This window comes from Thalassophryne amazonica, chromosome 15 (genome assembly GCF_902500255.1).
Source record: "Thalassophryne amazonica chromosome 15, fThaAma1.1, whole genome shotgun sequence".
Lineage (NCBI taxonomy): Eukaryota > Metazoa > Chordata > Actinopteri > Batrachoidiformes > Batrachoididae > Thalassophryne > Thalassophryne amazonica.
The window spans coordinates 68,927,276-68,949,148 of NC_047117.1; the positions used below are offsets into that span (position 1 = coordinate 68,927,276).

A 21,873-nucleotide genomic window follows, 5' to 3' on the forward strand; every position below is an offset into this window, starting at 1 on the left:
CAGATTGAATCGCTTTAAAAACTCATTCATGCCCACGTCAGTTAGAGTCTTAAATAGTGGTTCCTGGGATAGGTAGTAGGATTGTGCATTAATGACATGGTGGCATTGCTATTTTAGTTTTATTTATTCATTGTCAGTATTTTCCTCTTAACCATATGTGGGAGACGGCTGTGCAATAGGGGTATGTGCTTAGGGATATGTGCAATATGTATGAATTATTTGTGTGAGACTGCTGTGTAATAGGGGTATGTGCAATTTGGATATCTGTATTAGGGATATGTGCAATATGTATGATTGGTGTGTGTATTAAGTTATGTGTAATATGCATGAGTCATGTAATTATGTCATGGCAGTTTGTGCAGCTCTTGGAGTCCAAGACAAATTTCCCGGAAGGGACAATAAAGTGTATCGTATCATATCGTATCGTATCGTATCGTATCGTATCATACTCTAAAGATTTGAACCTCTGCGCTTCTGCAAATATATCATCATCATCAGTGATGCCGGTAACGCGTTACTTAGTAACGCGTTAGTCTAATCTGACCACTTTTTTAGTAACGAGTAATCTAACGCGTTAATCTTTCCAAATCAGTAATCAGATTAAAGTTACTTCTCCAAGTCACTGTGCGTTACTATTATTTTTGCATTGTGGGTCGATAGCAGCATTAAACTTGGTCTGTGGGCAGGAGGTCGGGGTTCGACTGAACTGCCCACTTTAAACGAGCTGTGAGCTTTTCATCCGCGGTTTTCTACAGCAGCTACAACTCGTCCTCACCTCTTAAAGCGCAGTGATAACAGCACACCTGCACTGAGATTTACAAAGACATTTTTATACTTTTTTCCTCCTTTATTTAGAATTCTGAGCTGAGCCGCTCCGTATCTGCTGCTAAAAACAGCTGATCCTCCGCGACACGTCAACAACTAACACTATTTTCCACTCAAATGCACCTAAACTCTCTTTCTGAGGACCACATGATGTGAAAACGCAATAAAACTTTCTTACCTGTAAATCTGGTCATGTTTTCTTCATAAATAAATGTTATCCATTCTTTGTGCTCAGACGCCAAAGCAGGGGTGAATCCAGATGGAATGGGGCGTGGGGCAAGGATGTGCCCCCCCCACAACACCCCTAGATTAAAGGTCCAGTTTTGAAGCCTTTTTTGTTTACTACAACTACTAATACTACTTATAATAATAATTTGGACAAGTAAAATGTTTAGAGAGAATTTAAATGTTAGAAAAATGTTAGAAAAAAATTCAATAGTTACATTTATAAACAATGTAGGTTAGAAATGGCAAGTTTTACTGTTACAGTGCTGTCAACAGTTAAATATGAGGTCAAGAAAGACGTCTTTATTTTACTTTTTATAAAAAAAGTATTTATTTTCATTGAAGTCAAGAAAGGGTGACTATAAAGTGAGTTTTGGCAAAACAGGTATCATTGTCATGTTGAGGTGGCAGAGGGTTGTTGTTGACAGCTGGGAAAAGTAACTAAAAAGTAACTAGTAATCTAACTTAGTTACTTTTCCAATTGAGTAATCAGTAAAGTAACTAAGTTACTTTTTCAAGGAGTAATCAGTAATCAGTAATTGGATTACTTTTTCAAAGTAACTGTGGCAACACTGATCATCATACATGTCTGTCCAGGGACCTCATGACTCCATGAACTATTCTCAGACATCTCTTGATGTCAATGGCTGAGGATTTAGAGACAGCTCTGCTGACACAAGTGAATCTCTCAACAAATCAGACTTTCACCACACAAAACACATGTCTGATGGCCGAGTCCAGGAGGTCATTGGAAGCCTGGATCTTAGAAGCCTTGATCCAGGATAATCACGAACACAAAAACTCTGATTTCTCACTCACCAGTCCCAAAACAAAAAGTATCCCAGGGGACTTGAAACCAACATAGAGGATGTACCATTTTATGCTTGATTGTGGTGTCCAAGGTACTCACAAGCATACAAAGCAGGATATTTCTGTGTTTGTTCCTCAACCATGTAAATGCACTTTTTCCTGGAAAGTATGACATCGGTTTGTTTGCTGTCACTGTTTGAGCTTCTGTGTGTTTGTTAAGATAAGAGACTGAGAAAAAGAAAGTTTGATAGAAGGGCAAACATCTGAGCAAACAGCCACTCCATCAAATTACATTCAGAGCATGTTGGAAACTCTGCTCACATTTTCTCTTATTCTCTTACTGTTCACCGACATAATCTTTTCCTCTCATCCGCTCCACTCATCTCCGCGTGCGCTGCTCCCATCAGCCTCTCCCTTCATCTCCCCCTTTCGTCTCAACACCTGACAGAGACGGAATCTAGCAGTAAATCTCCTAAAGCACAGTCATCCACCATCGCTCAGGCGGCGACGCTGGAGACAAGACGGCGGAGAGACGGCAGAGTGAGACGTCGAGGAGGAGAACAAAAGAATACATGATAACAAAAAGGCAAACAGACACAAAATGGCCTGACAAGCAGGTGGCGGCGGAAACAGTCACTGAAAAGGGACGAGACTGAGGCAGCGAGTGAAAGACACATGCTTTCACATAACTCACATGCACACGCGCGCACAAACAGAATAGCGAACAGAATGAGCAACGTGATTAAGATTCCCCCAGAGACAGAAGTCATCATTCCTGCCCCAGCAGAGAAGGACATGTTGGCCTAAGGTCCTTGGGCCAAAAAAGAAATTAACTTATGAAGGACCACCATTCAGTGTCTGGCAGCAAAATGTCCAGAATTAAATCAACTCCCATAGAGGTAAAATTACCACTATTCTCTATTTTGTGTTAAAAATATGTCTTTAATAGTGTTAAATATGTAAAATGGACATAGCATTGTTTATCTTCAGTGATGGCTGAACAACCTGGCGGTCTCTTCCATGACATCGTGGAGTTTGGATTGAAGTTGCTGGATCGTATACTTCTGTGATTAACTGCATCTTATGTTTCTTCTTCCTCAAAAACACTCGAGGGAGATTTTCCTTACCTGCCTGCATGCTTAGTCAGAGTTGTTGGTAAGATTAGAATTTACCTTTGTGAAGCACCTTGAGGGGTGATTTATGTTGTGATTTGGTGTGTTATAAATCAATTCAACTGAATTGGCTGTATCTGAAAAGGTTCCAAGAACTTTTTATCCTTTAACATTGCTAAATAGGGTGATTTTCAGATTTTCAATTATATATATAAACAACAAACCCTAAGAAATCACATGTACATAAATATTCACATATTCGCAGCCTTTGCCATGAAGCTCAAAATTGAGCTCAGGTGCATCCTGTTTCCACTGATGTTTCTACAACTTAATTGGAGTCCACCTGGGGTAAATTTAGTTGATTGGACATGATTTGGAAAGGCACACACCTGTCTACATCAGTTTGAGGGCATGTCAGAGCATAAACCAAGCATGAAAGGAATTCTCTGTAGACCTGATCTGGGGAAGGGTAAAGAAACATTTATGGAAGACATTCCATAAATGGAAGACATTCGGGTCCACCAGGACTCTTCCTAGAGCTGGCCACTCATCTAAACTGAGTGATCGGGGAGAAGGACCAAGTCCTAGTCAGAGAAATGACCAAGAACATGATGGTCACGCTGTCAGAGCTCCAGCATTTGTCTGTGGAGAGAGGAGAACCTTCCACAAGGACAACCATCTCTGCAGCAATCCACCAATCAGGCCTGTATGGTAGAGTGGCCAGATGAAATCCACTCCTTAGTAAAAGGTACATGGCAGCTCACCTGGAGTTTGTCAAAAGACACCTGAAGGACTCTCAGGCCATAAGAAACAAAATCTGGTCTGATGAGACAAAGATTGAACTCTTTGGTGTGAATGCCAGGTGACATGTTTGGAGGAAACCAGGCACTATCCATATAGTGAAGAATGGTGGTGGCAGCATCATGCTGTGAGGATGTTTTTCAGTGCCAGGAACTGAGAGACTAGTCAGGATTGAGGGAAAGATGAATGCAGCAATGTACAGAGACATCTGGATGAAAACCTGCTCCAGAGCACTCGACCTCAGACTGGGGCAACGGTTCATCTTTCAGCAGGACAATGACCCTAAGCACACAGCCAAGATATCAAAGGAGTGGCTTCAGGACAACTCTGTGAATGTCCTTGAATGACCCAGCCAGAGCCCAGACCGGAAGCCGATCTGAAAATGGCTGTGCACCGATGCTCCCCATCCAACCTGATGGAGCTTGAGAGGTGTTGCAAAGAGGAATGTGCAAAACTGCTCAAAGATAGGTGCACCAAGCTTGTGGCATCATATTCAAGATGACTTGAGGCTGTAATTGCTACCAAAGGTGCAGCAACAAAGTATTGAGCAAAGGGTGTGAATACTTGTACATGTGATTTCTTAGTTGTTTATTTTCAATAAATTTGCAAAAAAAAAAAAGAAAAAAGAAAAAGAAACTGTTTATGTTGTCATTATGGGGTGTTGCGAGTAGAATTTTGAGGTAAAAAAAAAAAAAAATCATCCATTTTGGAATGAGGCTGTAACATAAAATGTGTAAAAAGTGAAGCACTGAGTATACATTCCGGACTTGCACTCTCGTGTTAAATTTACCTTGCAATGATGTTCTATGTGGACTACACCTCAAAACAAGGCATCTTGATGTTTAATTTCTCATTTAGGTGCATTTGGTAATAAGGTAGTCCAAAGGTAATTCCATTATGTAACAAGGTTTTGTTTCAAAATGACAGTTATATGCAGGTAATTACTTTCATTACTGGTTTTATCTAGCCTTCCAATCCTGTTTGTGTGTGTGTGTGGGTGTGTGTATGTGTGAGAGGCAGCGGGCTGGGCAGGATGTCCACAGCAGGTGGTTTATGACGCCAATGTCTGATTACACTGGAAAGGTTTGCAGGCTGTAAGTTTTGCCTGTCTTCTGGTGCGCCTCACTGAACAGATCTGATGAATGGGGACAGCTCAATCAGTCTGACACTTGGATGCCTCCCACAGGCATCCCAGAGACACGCCCACACTTGAGGCACATGCTTCACGCTTGTTGTCGATTTGGTTTAGTAATCACGCAGAAGGTTTGAACCAGTGCTTAGGCCTAAAAATATTTGGACATCAGTAAAGCATTTTTAAGCAGTATTTTGCATACATTTATGGTGCTACGTTTCTCTAAATTTATCACCACGATAGAGTTGAAGTGAAATAATCAAAATGTATGTGTAGTGCAGACTTTAAGCTTTAATTCAAGGGGTTTAACAAAAATATCACATTAATTGTTTAGAAATTACAGCCATAAGGATTGCTGTTAATAGAACTCATTACATTTACAGCTAAGTTTCTTCAGACAAGTTAGGGGATAAAAACATATCCATACTCACGTGGACAAGACACTTCATCTGCATTGTACCAGTCCACCCAGCTGTACATGGGTACCAGCCATAGACTGTATACAGACTGTACAAACCTTCCATGATGTCACCCATAGGTTTTCTGAAGAGCTGATTTGAACCTCAAATGAAGCAGCTCATATATATAAACATATATTTGTGGAATCGGTGAAGTTTATCATAATAGGTGGCTTGAATGTGAGGATTAAAGCCTATGACTGGCATATTGGAACAATAATTCCTATACCAGTGCAGCTAATGTCACCAAGCTACCTGCTAATCAGTGCTAAGAGTGCTAACATTGCAAATTAAATTAGAATTAGAATTTTAATCATCAGAAATACTGGATTACGACCTCAGAGATGGTCTGTTAGTACATTTAACAGCACAGTAATACATATTCCCTCAGATATTTTGGAATGAAATACTAAGAAAGGACAAACACAGTCTATTCTGCAGCAGCTAGCAGCCTCTGCTAGCAGGGCCCTGAATCATCTTGACACACCTGTCACGCAAAGCAGCCATGCCCCTTTTTACCCGAGGCCAAAATATGGCCATTGGGTATTGCGAAGGCCTTGGGTCCATTCACCCATCCATCCATCCATCTAGCACAGGTGGACAGACGGACCACTAAGTCACTATACCGCTCAAGTAGACATTCGAGGAACTGCAGGTTTTGGCACTTCCTTTTGGCTTCATTTTTCAGCAATAGAGGTTGCCATTTGGAAGTAACCTATGATGGACTATTGTTCCATCCAAGGGGAGTTGTAGAATCTAATATGCTTCATGCTACAGAATCCTTGGACAAGCACTGGCACGAAAGGGCCTCGGGACTTATAGAGGACCATTTTTTAAAATTACATTCATATAAATCAGTTCCCTTTCAAAAAGAGCATGATCTTTACTGAAAATAGTGCTTTATTTGGTCCCCTTCTTAATGATAACCACCACGGATTTAGATAATACAGGGATAAGGCAGAGGTATCATGCTTTATCTTGTGACTGGAAGAGCATACTCATAGGAAACTCGCTGAGAGGGGAAGAAATGACAGATCAAGGTGGAGGGGGAAGGCAGGGCTGGTAAAATGGGGAAGGGGAGGTGGGTGGCCCAAAATAAGGGGCTTGATGTTGTTGCACTTAATGAGAAGTACTAGTCTTTTGTGTGTTGGGAATTTAAAGTGGGGGAAAAGGGGAGTATAGGCAAGACTGACACAAGTGTGTGTGTTAGACATCAACAGCATAAAGAAATGAGAATACAAGACATGAAATTTTACTACCAGGGGCTGCAAAACGGGAAAGAGACAGAAGGAGAGAGCGCGACTTGCTCCAAGGACAGTGATGTATAGGTGTGCAAAGCAGTCCGGCACAGCGAGTGCAGCGCTGGGTCGCTCCCGAGTGAGCGCCGCGTGGAATTAGATAGAACAATGTGGTGTAAAGCGATGAGGGAGTCTCAAATGCCTGATGCTGTTTCTTTTCACTTCCACTGGAGAAGAATCTACTTTAGCCAGTCACAGTGTTTGTTTGAAGAGGGAAGGAAGGGAAAATAGAATGGGACAGAAATAAGGAGGAAAAAAGAGAAATGAGAGGAAGATAATGAGGGTGGGGGGGGGGGTATTGGGTTGGAGGGAGGGGGATGCACGGCTTTAGGTTTTTAATCAGCCCCATCTGAGCACTGTATGGGGACTTGGAGAAGCTTTTATGCAGAGTTTTTTTTCTTCCCCCCACCCCGTCGCTCTCTCTCTCTCTCTCTCACACACACACACACACACACACACACACACACACACACACACACACACACACACACACACACACACACACACACATGCACTTCCCCTTATGTTTTGTGTTTTAATTTTACACCTAAGATGAGAACAGGCAAGGGGGAGTGTGTGTGTGTGTGTGTGTGTGTGTGGGGGGGGGGGTGCAAGGTAAGGGAGGGAGGGAGTGAGTGTCAGGGAAGCGAGCCAGAGCAGAGAAGGAAACCGGTGAGAAAGTTTGCTGTTAGAGGAGGTGAGGAGGAAGTTCAGGAAAGGCGAAAAGAAGCAGACAGAGGGAAGGAAAAAAGAGGAGCGGAGACAAATTTGATTTAGAGAGCAAGCGAGAGAGATGGAGGGGGAAGGAGGGATGCAGATAGACAGATAGATAGATGGAGGGTGGAGGGAGAGAGGAGGACAGCAGTATATTAGTCAAGGTGTCCAGTCTGTGTATTGCCTGCTGTGCAATACCACCCCTCTGATTTACTCTGCAGAGTGACTGATGAGATGGAGGGAGAGAAGGAGGAATGCAGAGATGAACGGATGAGGGAGGTCTCGCAAGGAGCGTTTAGGCCAAATTAATGGCACCTCATAAATTTGACTAACAGCCAAAATGGTGTGAGTGGGAGGGGCTGTGTGCATGCGTGTGCACGGTCACACGTGTGAGTTCGCATATGTGTGAATGATGACATTTCAGGAGGGAACATCGTGAAGCAGAGTCGTCCGACTGCTCTCCGATTCAAGTCTAAAACACACTCGTACAAACTATCTTCCTGTCATTATTGCACGATCATCAGTGCAAACTAACTGCAGTTAAAGAAACTGGATATATACCACTTTGAAAAATACAAGTGGAAAGTTGCCTATTCCAAAGTCTTTTGGAATAGGTGAGACCAAGTTGAAACAAACACTGGAGTTGATATGATTTTACACCCTCTGTCATTCTAAAAAAAAGTGTGCAATCAAGGCTCTGAGTTAGCAATTCATTTTCCCACATATTGCTGAACATGACATGGACAGGTGTCAATATAAGTGCCCCTTCACACATAGTGCAAATTTGGTCGATTTGCACATAAAGTGCACATGAAGCAGGAATCGTATGCAAAATGTGTAAAATCGTAGCTGCTTCCAACTTCTTGTACAACTGTTGCTACAACTATTTGCGCACACCAGCAACTGAAAGACAGAGTGTGCGTTGTCCAAGCCCATCGAACCCTCTCGCGGCAGGTGTTGGCCAAATTCCAGCTGACGCGCACAAACAGCTAACACCGCTCGCATGGCACTTATACAAATTTCACATCCACCTCGACAGTGATTGTCTGCAGACTGTTTTCATGATGATAGTATGAATGCCCCACAGCTGTGGAGTTGCCGAGTGCACATGTGGCGTGCCAGAGTGGCGTCCCACCCCCCCCGAGGCAAGGCATCGCTCAGGTGATCACAGAATGACATCTTGGTCTGTGCGTGTGGCTGACTGCTCACAGCTGTTGAGACATCTCTGGTTCTTGACATCACAGCTGCAGCACATGTCCCGTGTTTTGATGGAGACGCGCATGTGTGCGCTTGTGTGGAAATACATAAAAACATATATCACTTTTGCAATGGGCTGGAGAAATGGACCAAATACGGACAAATACACCACTTTCAGTCACGTATCAGCAGAAATATGCCGTACCAAATGCTGTTTGGTCAGTTATCACAGCGTTTTTTTTTTTTTTGTTTTGTTTTTTTTTAGAGAATAGGTTTATCTGCTTGTTGATTTTAGCCATTTCACGTGCCTGTTACAAGGCAGTGATTGTAGTGCAGTTGTAAAGTTTCCTTCTGGTAATCAGAGCAAGCTGATTCGAATCCTGTGGCATTTTTTTTCTTTTTATTTAAGCAGAGGTATTTAACCGTGGGCTTCCCCTTTTATATATTATTTACATCGACCCAGTGATATTCACTAATTATACAGCTGTATTTTATTTTATTTTCTTCCACATCAGCGGCATGATGTGGTGCACCTCGTCCCATGGAACACAGTGTGAGCAGCCGCAGCAGCTCGCACTGTGTTCTTGCTTGAAAGACACCGTCGCATGCACAAACCATCTCGCTGGGATGGTGCACACCTGCATGTCAGTGCGATGTTTCGTGGTTCACACATATGAGCTGTTTCGCCATGAGTCGCCCTGAGTTGCACATATTTGCACTACGTGTGAAGGGGCCCTAAGGTTTGGGAACATGTCAGGACAGGTTTGGGAACATACTACCTCAATGCCACATCACCACTTCCACCACACCATGAACTGCGCTAGCTTCTGGATGGCATCCTCCCAAGCAAACAACCAGTCCATCCCATTCATCCTCAAAACATGCTTATCCCAGTTAAGGGTCATGAGGGGATTGGGGCCTATCCCAGTCACTGAGCGAGAGACGGGTTGTGCCCTGGACAGGCTGACAGTCTATCGTAGGGCTGACACGTAAAGACGGGCAAACTCATCCACACTCCCTTTTACACCTTCGGTTAATTTAAAGTTACCCATTCCCCCAAAGTAGCAGGCAGCTAGAGCCCCCAGTATTGAACCCATGGAGAACATGCAATGTTTACACAGAAAGGCTGGAAGTGAACCTGGATGCAACCCTGGATGCAACCTGGATGCAACCCTGGATGCAACCTGGATGACTGGTGGTTGGCTCTCATTGCGGTATTGTATCACTTCCTGTTCCGGAGCACAGCGGTGTTTTTCTGTATCTGTTAGCTGTTTAATCTGCGCAGTTAGATTGATCTAGTTATCTAGATTACAATTTGTTTCCCAGTGTAATCTTTACGTGCCTTAACTAAAGCACTCCTTCTGCTGAATCACCTCTAAATTATTTACACATTATTCACTTTGCGTGTTTTTAGGAATCCGCTAGCTTAGCGTAGCTACTAGCTCTTAGCCGATTTAGCATGGCGGCTTCTCCTGTCTCTCCCGCACTTTTCTGCTCTGGGTGTGAAATGTTTAGTTATTCCTCGGCCTCCTTTAGCAGTAATGGTACTTGTAATAAGTGTAGCTTATTCGTAGCTTTGGAGGCCAGGCTGGGCGAATTGGAGACTCGGCTCCGCACCGTGGAAAATTCTACAGCTAGCCAGGCCCCTGTAGTCGGTGCGGACCAAGGTAGCTTAGCCGCCGTTAGTTACCCCCTGCCCGGGAAAGCAGGCTGACTGGGTGACTGTGAGGAGGAAGCGTAGCCCTAAACAGAAGCCCCGTGTACACCGCCAACAAAATCACATCTCTAACCGTTTTTCCCCACTCGACGACACACCCGCCGAGGATCAAACTCTGGTTATTGGCGACTCTGTTTTGCGAAATGTGAAGTTAGAGACACCAGCAACCATAGTCAATTGTCTTCCGGGGGCCAGAGCAGGCGACATTGAAGGAAATTTGAAACTGCTGGCTAAGGCTAAGCGTAAATTTGGTAAGATTGTAATTCACGTCGGCAGTAATGACACCCGGTTACGCCAATCGGAGGTCACTAAAATTAACATTAAATCGGTGTGTAACTTTGCAAAAACAATGTCGGACTCTGTAGTTTTCTCTGGGCCCCTCCCCAATCAGACCGGGAGTGACATGTTTTAGCCGCATGTTCTCCTTGAATTGCTGGCTGTCTGAGTGGTGTCCAAAAAATGAGGTGGGCTTCATAGATAATTGGCAAAGCTTCTGGGGAAAACCTGGTCTTGTTAGGAGAGACGGCATCCATCCCACTTTGGATGGAGCAGCTCTCATTTCTAGAAATCTGGCCAATTTTCTTAAATCCTCCAAACCGTGACTATCCAGGTTTGGGACCAGGAAGCAGAGTTGTAGTCTTACACACCTCTCTGCAGCTTCTCTCCCCCTGCCATCCCCTCATTACCCCATCCCCGTAGAGACGGTGCCTGCTCCCAGACTACCAATAACCAGCAAAAATCTATTTAAGCATAAAAATTCAAAAAGAAAAAATAATATAGCACCTTCAACTGCACCACAGACTAAAACAGTTAAATGTGGTCTATTAAACATTAGGTCTCTCTCTTCTAAGTCCCTGTTGGTAAATGATATAATAATTGATCAACATATTGATTTATTCTGCCTTACAGAAACCTGGTTACAGCAGGATGAATATGTTAGTTTAAATGAGTCAACACCCCCGAGTCACACTAACTGTCAGAATGCTCGTAGCACGGGCCGGGGTGGAGGATTAGCAGCAATCTTCCATTCCAGCTTATTAATTAATCAAAAACCCAGACAGAGCTTTAATTCATTTGAAAGCTTGACTCTTAGTCTTGTCCATCCAAATTGGAAGTCCCAAAAAACCAGTTTTATTTGTTATTATCTATCGTCCACCTGGTCGTTACTGTGAGTTTCTCTGTGAATTTTCAGACCTTTTGTCTGACTTAGTGCTTAGCTCAGATAAGATAATTATAGTGGGCGATTTTAACATCCACACAGATGCTGAGAATGACAGCCTCAACACTGCATTTAATCTATTATTAGACTCTATTGGCTTTGCTCAAAAAGTAAATGAGTCCACCCACCACTTTAATCATATCTTAGATCTTGTTCTGACTTATGGTATGGAAATAGAAGACTTAACAGTATTCCCTGAAAACTACCTTCTGTCTGATCATTTCTTAATAACATTTACATTTACTCTGATGGACTACCCAGCAGTGGGGAATAAGTTTCATTACACTAGAAGTCTTTCAGAAAGCGCTGTAACTAGGTTTAAGGATATGATTCCTTCTTTATGTTCTCTAATGCCATATACCAACACAGTGCAGAGTAGCTACCTAAACTCTGTAAGTGAGATAGAGTATCTCGTCAATAGTTTTACATCCTCATTGAAGACAACTTTGGATGCTGTAGCTCCTCTAAAAAAGAGAGCTTTAAATCAGAAGTGCCTGACTCCGTGGTATAACTCACAAACTCGTAGCTTAAAGCAGATAACCCGTAATTGGAGAGGAAATGGCGTCTCACTAATTTAGAAGATCTTCACTTAGCCTGGAAAAAGAGTCTGTTGCTCTATAAAAAAGCCCTCCGTAAAGCTAGGACATCTTTCTACTCATCACTAATTGAAGAAAATAAGAACAACCCCAGGTTTCTTTTCAGCACTGTAGCCAGGCTGACAAAGAGTCAGAGCTCTATTGAGCTGAGTATTCCATTAACTTTAACTAGTAATGACTTCATGACTTTCTTTGCTAACAAAATTTTAACTATTAGAGAAAAAATTACTCATAACCATCCCAAAGACGTATCGTTATCTTTGGCTGCTTTCAGTGATGCCTGTATTTGGTTAGACTCTTTCTCTCCGATTGTTCTGTCTGAGTTATTTTCATTAGTTACTTCATCCAAACCATCAACATGTCTATTAGACCCCATTCCTACCAGGCTGCTCAAGGAAGCCCTACCATTAATTAATGCTTCGATCTTAAATATGATCAATCTATCTTTATTAGTTGGCTATGTACCACAGGCTTTTAAGGTGGCAGTAATTAAACCATTACTTAAAAAGCCATCACTTGACCCAGCTATCTTAGCTAATTATAGGCCAATCTCCAACCTTCCTTTTCTCTCAAAAATTCTTGAAAGGGTAGTTGTAAAACAGCTAACTGATCATCTGCAGAGGAATGGTCTATTTGAAGAGTTTCAGTCAGGTTTTAGAATTCATCATAGTACAGAAACAGCATTAGTGAAGGTTACAAATGATCTTCTTATGGCCTCGGACAGTGGACTCATCTCTGTGCTTGTTCTGTTAGACCTCAGTGCTGCTTTTGATACTGTTGACCATAAAATTTTATTACAGAGATTAGAGCATGCCATAGGTATTAAAGGCACTGCGCTGCGGTGGTTTGAATCATATTTGTCTAATAGATTACAATTTGTTCATGTAAATGGGGAATCTTCTTCACAGACTAAAGTTAATTATGGAGTTCCACAAGGTTCTGTGCTAGGACCAATTTTATTCACTTATACATGCTTCCCTTAGGCAGTATTATTAGACGGTATTGCTTAAATTTTTCATTGTTACGCAGATGATACCCAGCTTTATCTATCCATGAAGCCAGAGGACACACACCAATTAGCTAAACTGCAGGATTGTCTTACAGACATAAAGACATGGATGACCTCTAATTTCCTGCTTTTAAACTCAGATAAAACTGAAGTTATTGTACTTGGCCCCACAAATCTTAGAAACATGGTGTCTAACCAGATCCTTACTGTGGATGGCATTACCCTGACCTCTAGTAATACTGTGAGAAATCTTGGAGTCATTTTTGATCAGGATATGTCATTCAAAGCGCATATTAAACAAATATGTAGGACTGCTTTTTTGCATTTACGCAATATCTCTAAAATCAGAAAGGTCTTGTCTCAGAGTGATGCTGAAAAACTAATTCATGCATTTATTTCCTCTAGGCTGGACTATTGTAATTCATTATTATCAGGTTGTCCTAAAAGTTCCCTAAAAAGCCTTCAGTTAATTCAAAATGCTGCAGCTAGAGTACTGACGGGGACTAGAAGGAGAGAGCATATCTCACCCATATTGGCCTCTCTTCATTGGCTTCCTGTTAATTCTAGAATATAATTTAAAATTCTTCTTCTTACTTATAAGGTTTTGAATAATCAGGTCCCATCTTATCTTAGGGACCTCGTAGTACCATATCACCCCAATAGAGCGCTTCGCTCTCAGACTGCAGGCTTACTTGTAGTTCCTAGGGTTTGTAAGAGTAGAATGGGAGGCAGAGCCTTCAGCTTCAGGCTCCTCTCCTGTGGAACCAGCTCCCAATTCAGATCAGGGAGACAGACACCCTCTCTACTTTTAAGATTAGGCTTAAAACTTTCCTTTTTGCTAAAGCTTATAGTTAGGGCTGGATCAGGTGACCCTGAACCATCCCTTAGTTATGCTGCTATAGACGTAGACTGCTGGGGGGTTCCCATGATGCACTGTTTCTTTCACTTTTTGCTCTGTATGCACCACTCTGCATTTAATCATTAGTGATCGATCTCTGCTCCCTCCCCAGCATGTCTTTTTCCCTGGTTCTCTCCCTCAGCCCCAACCAGTCCCAGCAGAAGACTGCCCCTCCCTGAGCCTGGTTCTGCTGGAGGTTTCTTCCTGTTAAAAGGGAGTTTTTCCTTCCCACTGTAGCCAAGTGCTTGCTCACAGGGGGTCGTTTTGACCGTTGGGGTTTTACATAATTATTGTATGGCCTTGCCTTACAATATAAAGCGCCTTGGGGCAACTGTTTGTTGTGATTTGGCGCTATATAAAAAAATTGATTGATTGATTGAACCCTAACCCTAACCCTCTCACTGTGAGGCAACAGTGTTAACCACTAAGCCATTGTGCTGCCCTGGTCCATCACCATCTCTCGAAAGTAACTATCCGCCGGTAGCCAGGTGGACTGTGGGTGTCCCCGTGGCCCTCCAGCATGCCACATAGCCAATATATACAGTGAGGAAAATAAGTATTTGAACACCCTGCAGTTTTGCAAGTTCTCCCACTTAGAAATCATGGAGGGGTCTGAAATTTACATCTTAGGTGCATGTCCACTGTGAGAGACATAATCTAAAACAAACAAATCCAGAAATCACAATGTATGATTTTTTAAAATAATTTATTTGTATGTTACTGCTGCAAATAAGTATTTGAACACCTGTGAAAATCAATGTTAATATTTGGTACAGTAGCCTTTGTTTGCAATTAGAGAGGTCAAATGTTTCCTGTAGTTTTTCACCAGGTTTGCACACACTGCAACAGGGATTTTGGTCCACTCCTCCATACAGATCGTCTCTAGATCTTTCAGGTTTGGAGTTTCAGCTCCCTCCAAAGATTTTCTATTGAGTTCAGGTCTGGAGACTGGCCAGGCCACTCCAGGACCTTGAAATGCTTCTTATGGAGCCCCTCCTTAGTTGCCCTGGTTGTGTGTTTGGGGTCATTGTTATGCTGGAAGACCCAGCCATGACCCACATTCAATGCTCTTACTGAGAGAAGGAGGTTGTTTGCAAAAATCTCGCAATACATGACCCCATCCATCCTCCCTTCAATACGGTGCAGTCGTCCTGTCCCCTTTGCAGAAGAGCACCCCCAGAAAATGATGTTTCCACCCCCATGCTTCACAGTTGGGATGGTTTTCTTGGGGTTGTTCTCATCCTCTAAACATGGTAAGTGGAGCTGATTCCAAAAAGCTCTATTCTGGTCTCATCTGACCACATGACCTTCTGCCATGCCTCCTCTGGATCATCCAGATGGTCACACTATTGAACTTCAAATGGGCCTGGACATGTGCTGGCTTGAGCAGGGGGACCTTGCTGCTCTGCAGGATTTTAAACCATGACAGCATCATGTGTTACTAATGTAATCTTTGTGACTGGTCCCAGCTCTCTTCAGATCATTGACCAGGTCCTCCTGTGTAGGTCTGAGCTTTCTCAGAATCATCCTTACCCCGCAAAGTGAGATCTTGCATGGAATCCCAGACTGATGGAGATTGACAGTCATCTTGTGTTTCGTCCACTTTCTAATAAATAATCATAACAATTGTTGTCTTCTACCAAGCTGCTTGCCTGTTGTCCTGTAGTTCATCCCAGCCTTGTGCAGGTCTACAGTTTTGTCCCTGGTGTCCTTAGACAGCTCTTTGGTCTTGGCTATGGTGGACAGGTTGGAGTGTGATTGATTGAGTGTGTGAACAGGTGTTTTTTTATACAGGTAACAAGTTCAAACAGGTGCAATTAATACAGGTAAAGAGTGCAGAATAAGAGGGCTTCTTAAAGAAAAATTAACAGGTCTGTGTGATCCAGAATTCTTGCTGGTTGGCAGGTGTTCAAATACCTATTTGCAGCAGTAACATACAAATAAATTATTTAAAAAAATCATACATTGTGATTACTGGATTTCTTTTTTTTTTTTTTTTTAGATTATGTCTCTCACAGTGGACATGCACCTAACATGAAAATTTCAGACCCCTCCATGATTTCTAAGTGGGAGAACTTGCAAAGGTGTTCAAATACTTATTGTCCTCACTGTATCTCGTAGCCAGTGTTCCATCACTGGCCAAGTAAGCATACAGAGATCGGTGGTGACTGAAAAAAAATGGGCACTAAAATCACTACTTATATCTCTGATTTATCTCTTGAACCCAAACTCAGTGTCTTTATCACAGCACAGCATCAAAACAAATTCCTAGTATTGTAGTACTCAAGTCCACTACTTGGTCTTGACTTTGGAAGTTTGGAGTGGTCTCGACCCAGTCAAGATGGAGACTTTGGAATAGGTGAAACCAAGTTGAAACCAACACTGGACTTGAGTACAACACTATATACTACACATAACAGCTAGAATATCCTGAAGTCGCTCTTACACCTGGCTGATCTTAGAACAGTTTTGCATTGTAAAGGGCCAAGCTACAATTCAGTGCAGCTCCTTTAAATGCCCCAGAGCAGCTTCTGCCTGGCTGTGTTTGGCACAAAGTCATCCCAGTGAAATGCACTACTCAGCAACAGCCAAAACATGTTTTTTCTCCCCCTGGAGCTCAGTGGATTCCCAGCTCCCTTAGCCCCATCGTGCTTTGTTCAGGATTGCACAGTAAAGGTACGGTGCAAGTGCCATCCCCAGGTCAGTCCTCAGCTCCTGTTATCCTGATAAGTTATTCATTCTGTGCTCAGCATGAAAACTGAATGCTGATATATGGCAAGTCTTCACCAAGCCCAACACAAGGCTTCCGGGAGTCACACTGAATCAAAGAAAAGTTATGAACCTGTTCAAATCTTGCAAACGTTTCAATCATGCTTTCCTGAGTTGTGCTACAACCATACATTAAAACGGGAAGCACCAGGTCCCTAAAGACTTGGACCTTCATTCTCCTGCAAATATTGTTGTGTGGGCCGCTGAAGAGGAGGTACTGTTGGCCCACCACCACCAGAGGGCGCCCTGTCTGTAGTGCGGGCTCCAGGCACCAGAGGGCGCTGCCGCCTCACAGGAGCAGCCGGGGTGACAGCTGTCACTTATCGCCTACGACAGCTGTCACCAATCATCTGATCAGCAGTGGTATATCAGCAGGACGACATCTCCACCTCTTTGCCGAGATATCGCTCTACCTAGAAGGTACCGTACTCAGCCGACTGTGTTGTCTTTTTTGACATTAACACTTTGTTACTTTTGTGCGTTAAATAGCAGACATTCTTCCGACGAGAGGTGGAGGTGGTTTTCCCGCCATACGGGTTGCTGGGTCCAAACGCACCCACATTTAACTGTTTTTGTTCCTCGCCAGCAGTACCAGATCCGACACGCGGAGGCAGTGGCCACCTGGGAGTTCGGGACTTGGCGGCTCCAGTATTCCCGGGGTTCGGTGGCGGAGGAAATCGTGTGGTTCCGGTTCTGCTTTGGACAGACATCTCTTATCTTCGAGCCTGCCCACGTGACACATTTTGTGAATTGACTTCTTTGTCTATTGTTGTAATCCGTTGTGTTTGTTGTGCTTATTCACAACAGTAAAGTGTTGTTATTTGACTTCCTCCATTGTCCGTTCATTTGCGCCCCCTGTTGTGGGTCCGTGTTCCTACACTTTCACAACAGGATATCTCGGCCGACGTCATGGACCCCGAGGGGCGTCAACCGGCTGTTGAACGGCCAATGGAAGAGCAGGGCGCACAGGCGTCTGCAGGAGGAATGATCGGTGAGTTGCAGCGAATCCTCACCGCTTTTACGGCTCGGTTGGATCTAATGACCGAGCAGAACATCCTCCTTAACCGCAGGGTGGAGGCTCTCGCCGCGCAGGTGGAAGCGCGCCCTCAGGGCGCTGCTGCGGCTCCCCCTCCTGTCGATCCTGTGCGCAACAGTGACGTTCCACAGGTCGTTCAACGACCCCTCCCACCTTCCCCTGAAGCATACATAAGCCCTCCAGAGCCATACAGGGGTTGTGTGGAGACGTGCGCGGACTTTCTTATGCAGTGTTCGCTCGTCTTCGCACAACGTCATGTACGCGACTGATGCTAGTAAGATAGCTTATGTGATTAATCTGCTTCGCGGTGAGGCACGCGCTTGGGCTACAGCGCTCTGGGAGCAAAATTCACGGCTCCTTCTGACATATGATGGGTTTGTGAGGGAGTTCAGAACAGTGTTCGATCACCCAAATAGAGGAGAGACCGCTTCAGCCGTGCTGCTGTCAATGAGACAGGGGCGCCGGAGCGCAGCTGCTTATGCAGTCGACTTCCGCATCGCGGCTGCGAGGTCCGGCTGGAATAACACTGCCCTCCGTGTCGCCTTCGTAAACGGACTGTCGTTGGTCCTGAAGGAGCACCTGGTGGCCAAGGACGAACCGCGGGATTTAGACGGGCTTATTGATCTCGTTATATGATTAGACAATCGGTTAGAAGAACGCCGTCAGGAACGAGACGAAGGGAGACGAGTGGAAGACGGCATTTAACACCCCCTTAGGTCACTTTGAGTACCTGGTCATGCCGTTCGGCCTCACAAACGCCCCCGCGACGTTCCAAGCATTAGTTAATGATGTCTTGCAGGATTTCCTGCACCGATTCGTCTTCGTATATCTAGACGATATACTCATCTTTTCTCCGGATCCTGAGACTCCTGTCCGGCATGTACGTCAGGTCCTGCAGCGGTTGTTGGAGAACCGGCTGTTTGTGAAGGGCGAGAAGTGTGAGTTTCACTGCACCTCTTTGTCCTTCCTGGGGTTTATCATCTCCCCCAACTTCGTCGCTCCTGATCCGGCCAAGGTTGCGGCGGTGAGAGACTGGCCCCAACCCACCAGCCGTAGGAAGCTGCAACAGTTCCTCGGCTTTGCAAATTTCTACAGGAGGTTCATTAAGGGCTACAGTCAGGTAGTTAGCCCCCTGACAGCCCTGACCTCTCCAAAAGTTCCCTTCACCTGGTCGGATCGGTGCGATGCCGCGTTCAAGGAGTTGAAACGGCGCTTCTCGTCTGCACCTGTTCTGGTGCAGCCCGATCCTAGTCGCCAGTTTGTGGTTGAAGTGGACGCCTCGGACTCAGGGATAGGAGCCGTGCTATCCCAGAGCGGAAAGGCCGATAAGCTCCGTCACCCGTGTGCCTATTTTTCCCGCAGGTTGACCCCGGCCGAACGGAACTATGACGTCGGCAATCGAGAACTCCTTGCAGTGAAAGAGGCTCTTGAAGAGTGGAGACATCTGTTGGAGGAACGTCCGTGCCATTCACGGTTTTTCACTGACCACCGGAACCTGGAGTATATCAGGACCGCCAAGCGGCTGAACCCCAGGCAAGCCCGCTGGTCACTGTTCTTCGGCCGTTTTGACTTCCGGATCACCTACCGTCCCGGGACCAAAAACCAGAGATCGGATGCCTTGTCCCGGGTGCATGAAGGCGAAGTCAAAACGGAGTTGTCGGATCCACCGGAACCTATCATCCCGGAGTCCGCTATCGTGGCCACCCTCACCTGGGACGTAGAGAAAACCATCCAGGAGGCCCTGGCACGGAGCCCGGATCCCGGAACTGGGCCGAAGAACAAACTTTACGTCCCACCAGAGGCCAGGGCTGCAGTCCTGGACTTCTGTCACTGCTCCAAGTTCTCCTGTCATCCAGGGGTGCGTCGGACCGTGGCAGTTGTCCGGCAGCGCTTCTGGTGGGCGTCCCTGGAGGCCGACATCCGGGATTATATCCAGGCCTGCACCACCTGCGCCAGGGGCAAGGCTGACCACCGCAGGGCATCGGGACTGCTCCAGCCGCTGCCTGTGCCTCATCGCCCCTGGTCCCACATCGGCCTGGATTTTGTCACGGGCCTCCCGCCGTCCCAGGGCAACAGCACCATCCTCACGATAGTGGACCGATTCTCCAAGGCGGCCCACTTCGTGGCCCTCCCGAAGCTCCCGACTGCCCAGGAGACAGCGGACCTCCTGGTCCACCACGTCGTCCGGCTGCATGGGATTCCAACAGACATCGTCTCCGATCGTGGTCCCCAGTTCTCCTCGCAAGTCTGGAGGAGCTTCTGCCGGGAACTGGGGGCCACGGTGAGTCTCTCGTCCGGGTATCATCCTCAGACCAACGGGCAAGCAGAATGGGTCAATCAGGAGGTGGAACAGGCCCTGCGCTGCGTGACGGCCGCGCACCCGGCGGCCTGGAGTACCCATTTGGCCTGGATCAAGTATGCCCATAACAGCCAGGTGTCTTCAGCCACCGGCCTCTCCCCTTTTGAGGTGTGTCTGGGGTATCAGCCCCCGTTGTTTCCGGTGGTTGAGGGAGAGGTCGGTGTGCCCTCGGTCCAGGCCCACCTGCGGAAGTACCGTCGGGTGTGGCGCGCCGCCCGTTCTGCTTTGCTAAAGGCCCGGACGAGGGCAAAAGCCCATGCAGACCGTCGGCGGACCCCGGCCCCTGCGTATCGGCCAGGGCAGGAAGTGTGGTTGTCCACAAAGGACATTCCCCTGAAAGTGGACTCCCCCAATCTACAGGACCGTTACATCGGTCCCTTCAAAATCCTTAAGGTCATCAGTCCAGCCGCAGTGAGGCTTCAGCTTCCGGCCTCACTGCGGATCCATCCTGTCTTCCATGTGTCCCGGATAAAGCCGCATCACACCTCACCCCTCTGTGCTCCGGGTCCGGCGCCGCCTCCTGCCTGGATCATCGATGGCGAGCCGGCTTGGACTGTGCGCCGGCTCTTGGATGTCCGTAGGATGGGCCGGGGCTTCCAGTATTTGGTGGACTGGGAGGGGTACGGACCCGAAGAACGCTCCTGGGTGAAGAGGAGCTTCATCCTGGACCCGGCCCTCCTTGCCGATTTCTACCGCCGCCACCCGGACAAGCCTGTTCGGGCGCCAGGAGGCGCCCGTTGAGGGGGGGGTCCTGTTGTGTGGGCCGCTGAAGAGGAGGTACTGCTGGCCCACCACCACCAGAGGGCGCCCTGTCTGTAGTGCGGGCTCCAGGCACCAGAGGGCGCTGCTGCCTCACAGGAGCAGCCGGGGTGACAGCTGTCACTTATCGCCTACGACAGCTGTCACCAATCATCTGATCAGCAGTGGTATATCAGCAGGACGACATCTCCACCTCTTTGCCGAGATATCGCTCTACCTAGAAGGTACTGTACTCAGCCGACTGTGTTGTCTTTTTTGACATTAACACTTTGTTACTTTTGTGCGTTAAATAGCAGACATTCTTCCGACGAGAGGTGGAGGTGGTTTTCCCGCCATACGGGTTGCTGGGTGCAAACGCACCCACATTTAACTGTTTTTGTTCCTCGCCAGCAGCACCAGATCCGACACGCGGAGGCAGTGGCCACCTGGGAGTTCGGGACTTGGCGGCTCCAGTATTCCCGGGGTTCGGTGGCGGAGGAAATCGTGTGGTTCCGGTTCTGCTTTGGACAGACGTCTCTTATCTTCGAGCCTGCCCATGTGACACATTTTGTGAATTGACTTCTTTGTCTATTGTTGTAATCCGTTGTGTTTGTTGTGCTTATTCACAACAGTAAAGTGTTGTTATTTGACTTCCTCCATTGTCCGTTCATTTGCGCCCCCTGTTGTGGGTCCGTGTTCCTACACTTTCACAACAAATATATCAGCATCTAGACTAATCCACTGGGAGAAGAGTACCACAATCAGTCCTGATACTGATTCCTGGACTGATATCAGGAAACTCTGTGGTTCTATTTTATTTTGATACTCATTTAATATCAACTTGTCATTCCAAAAAATAAGTCTGTTGTACATTTTTTGTTACTGTCAATTATTGTTTAGTGTTCCAGTACAATGAAAGTGTGGAGTGAACTGAGAATACTGTGGTGAAGACCTGACAAT

The 21,873-nt window shown here is 45.8% G+C and overlaps 1 protein-coding gene across 20 annotated transcripts in view; it reads right to left on the reverse strand.

The window, feature by feature from the left end:
* LOC117527150 (receptor-type tyrosine-protein phosphatase delta-like) overlaps nucleotides 1–21,873 on the reverse strand; it is a 527,875-nt gene that overhangs the window by 474,208 nt on the left and 31,794 nt on the right. The window lies entirely within an intron of this gene.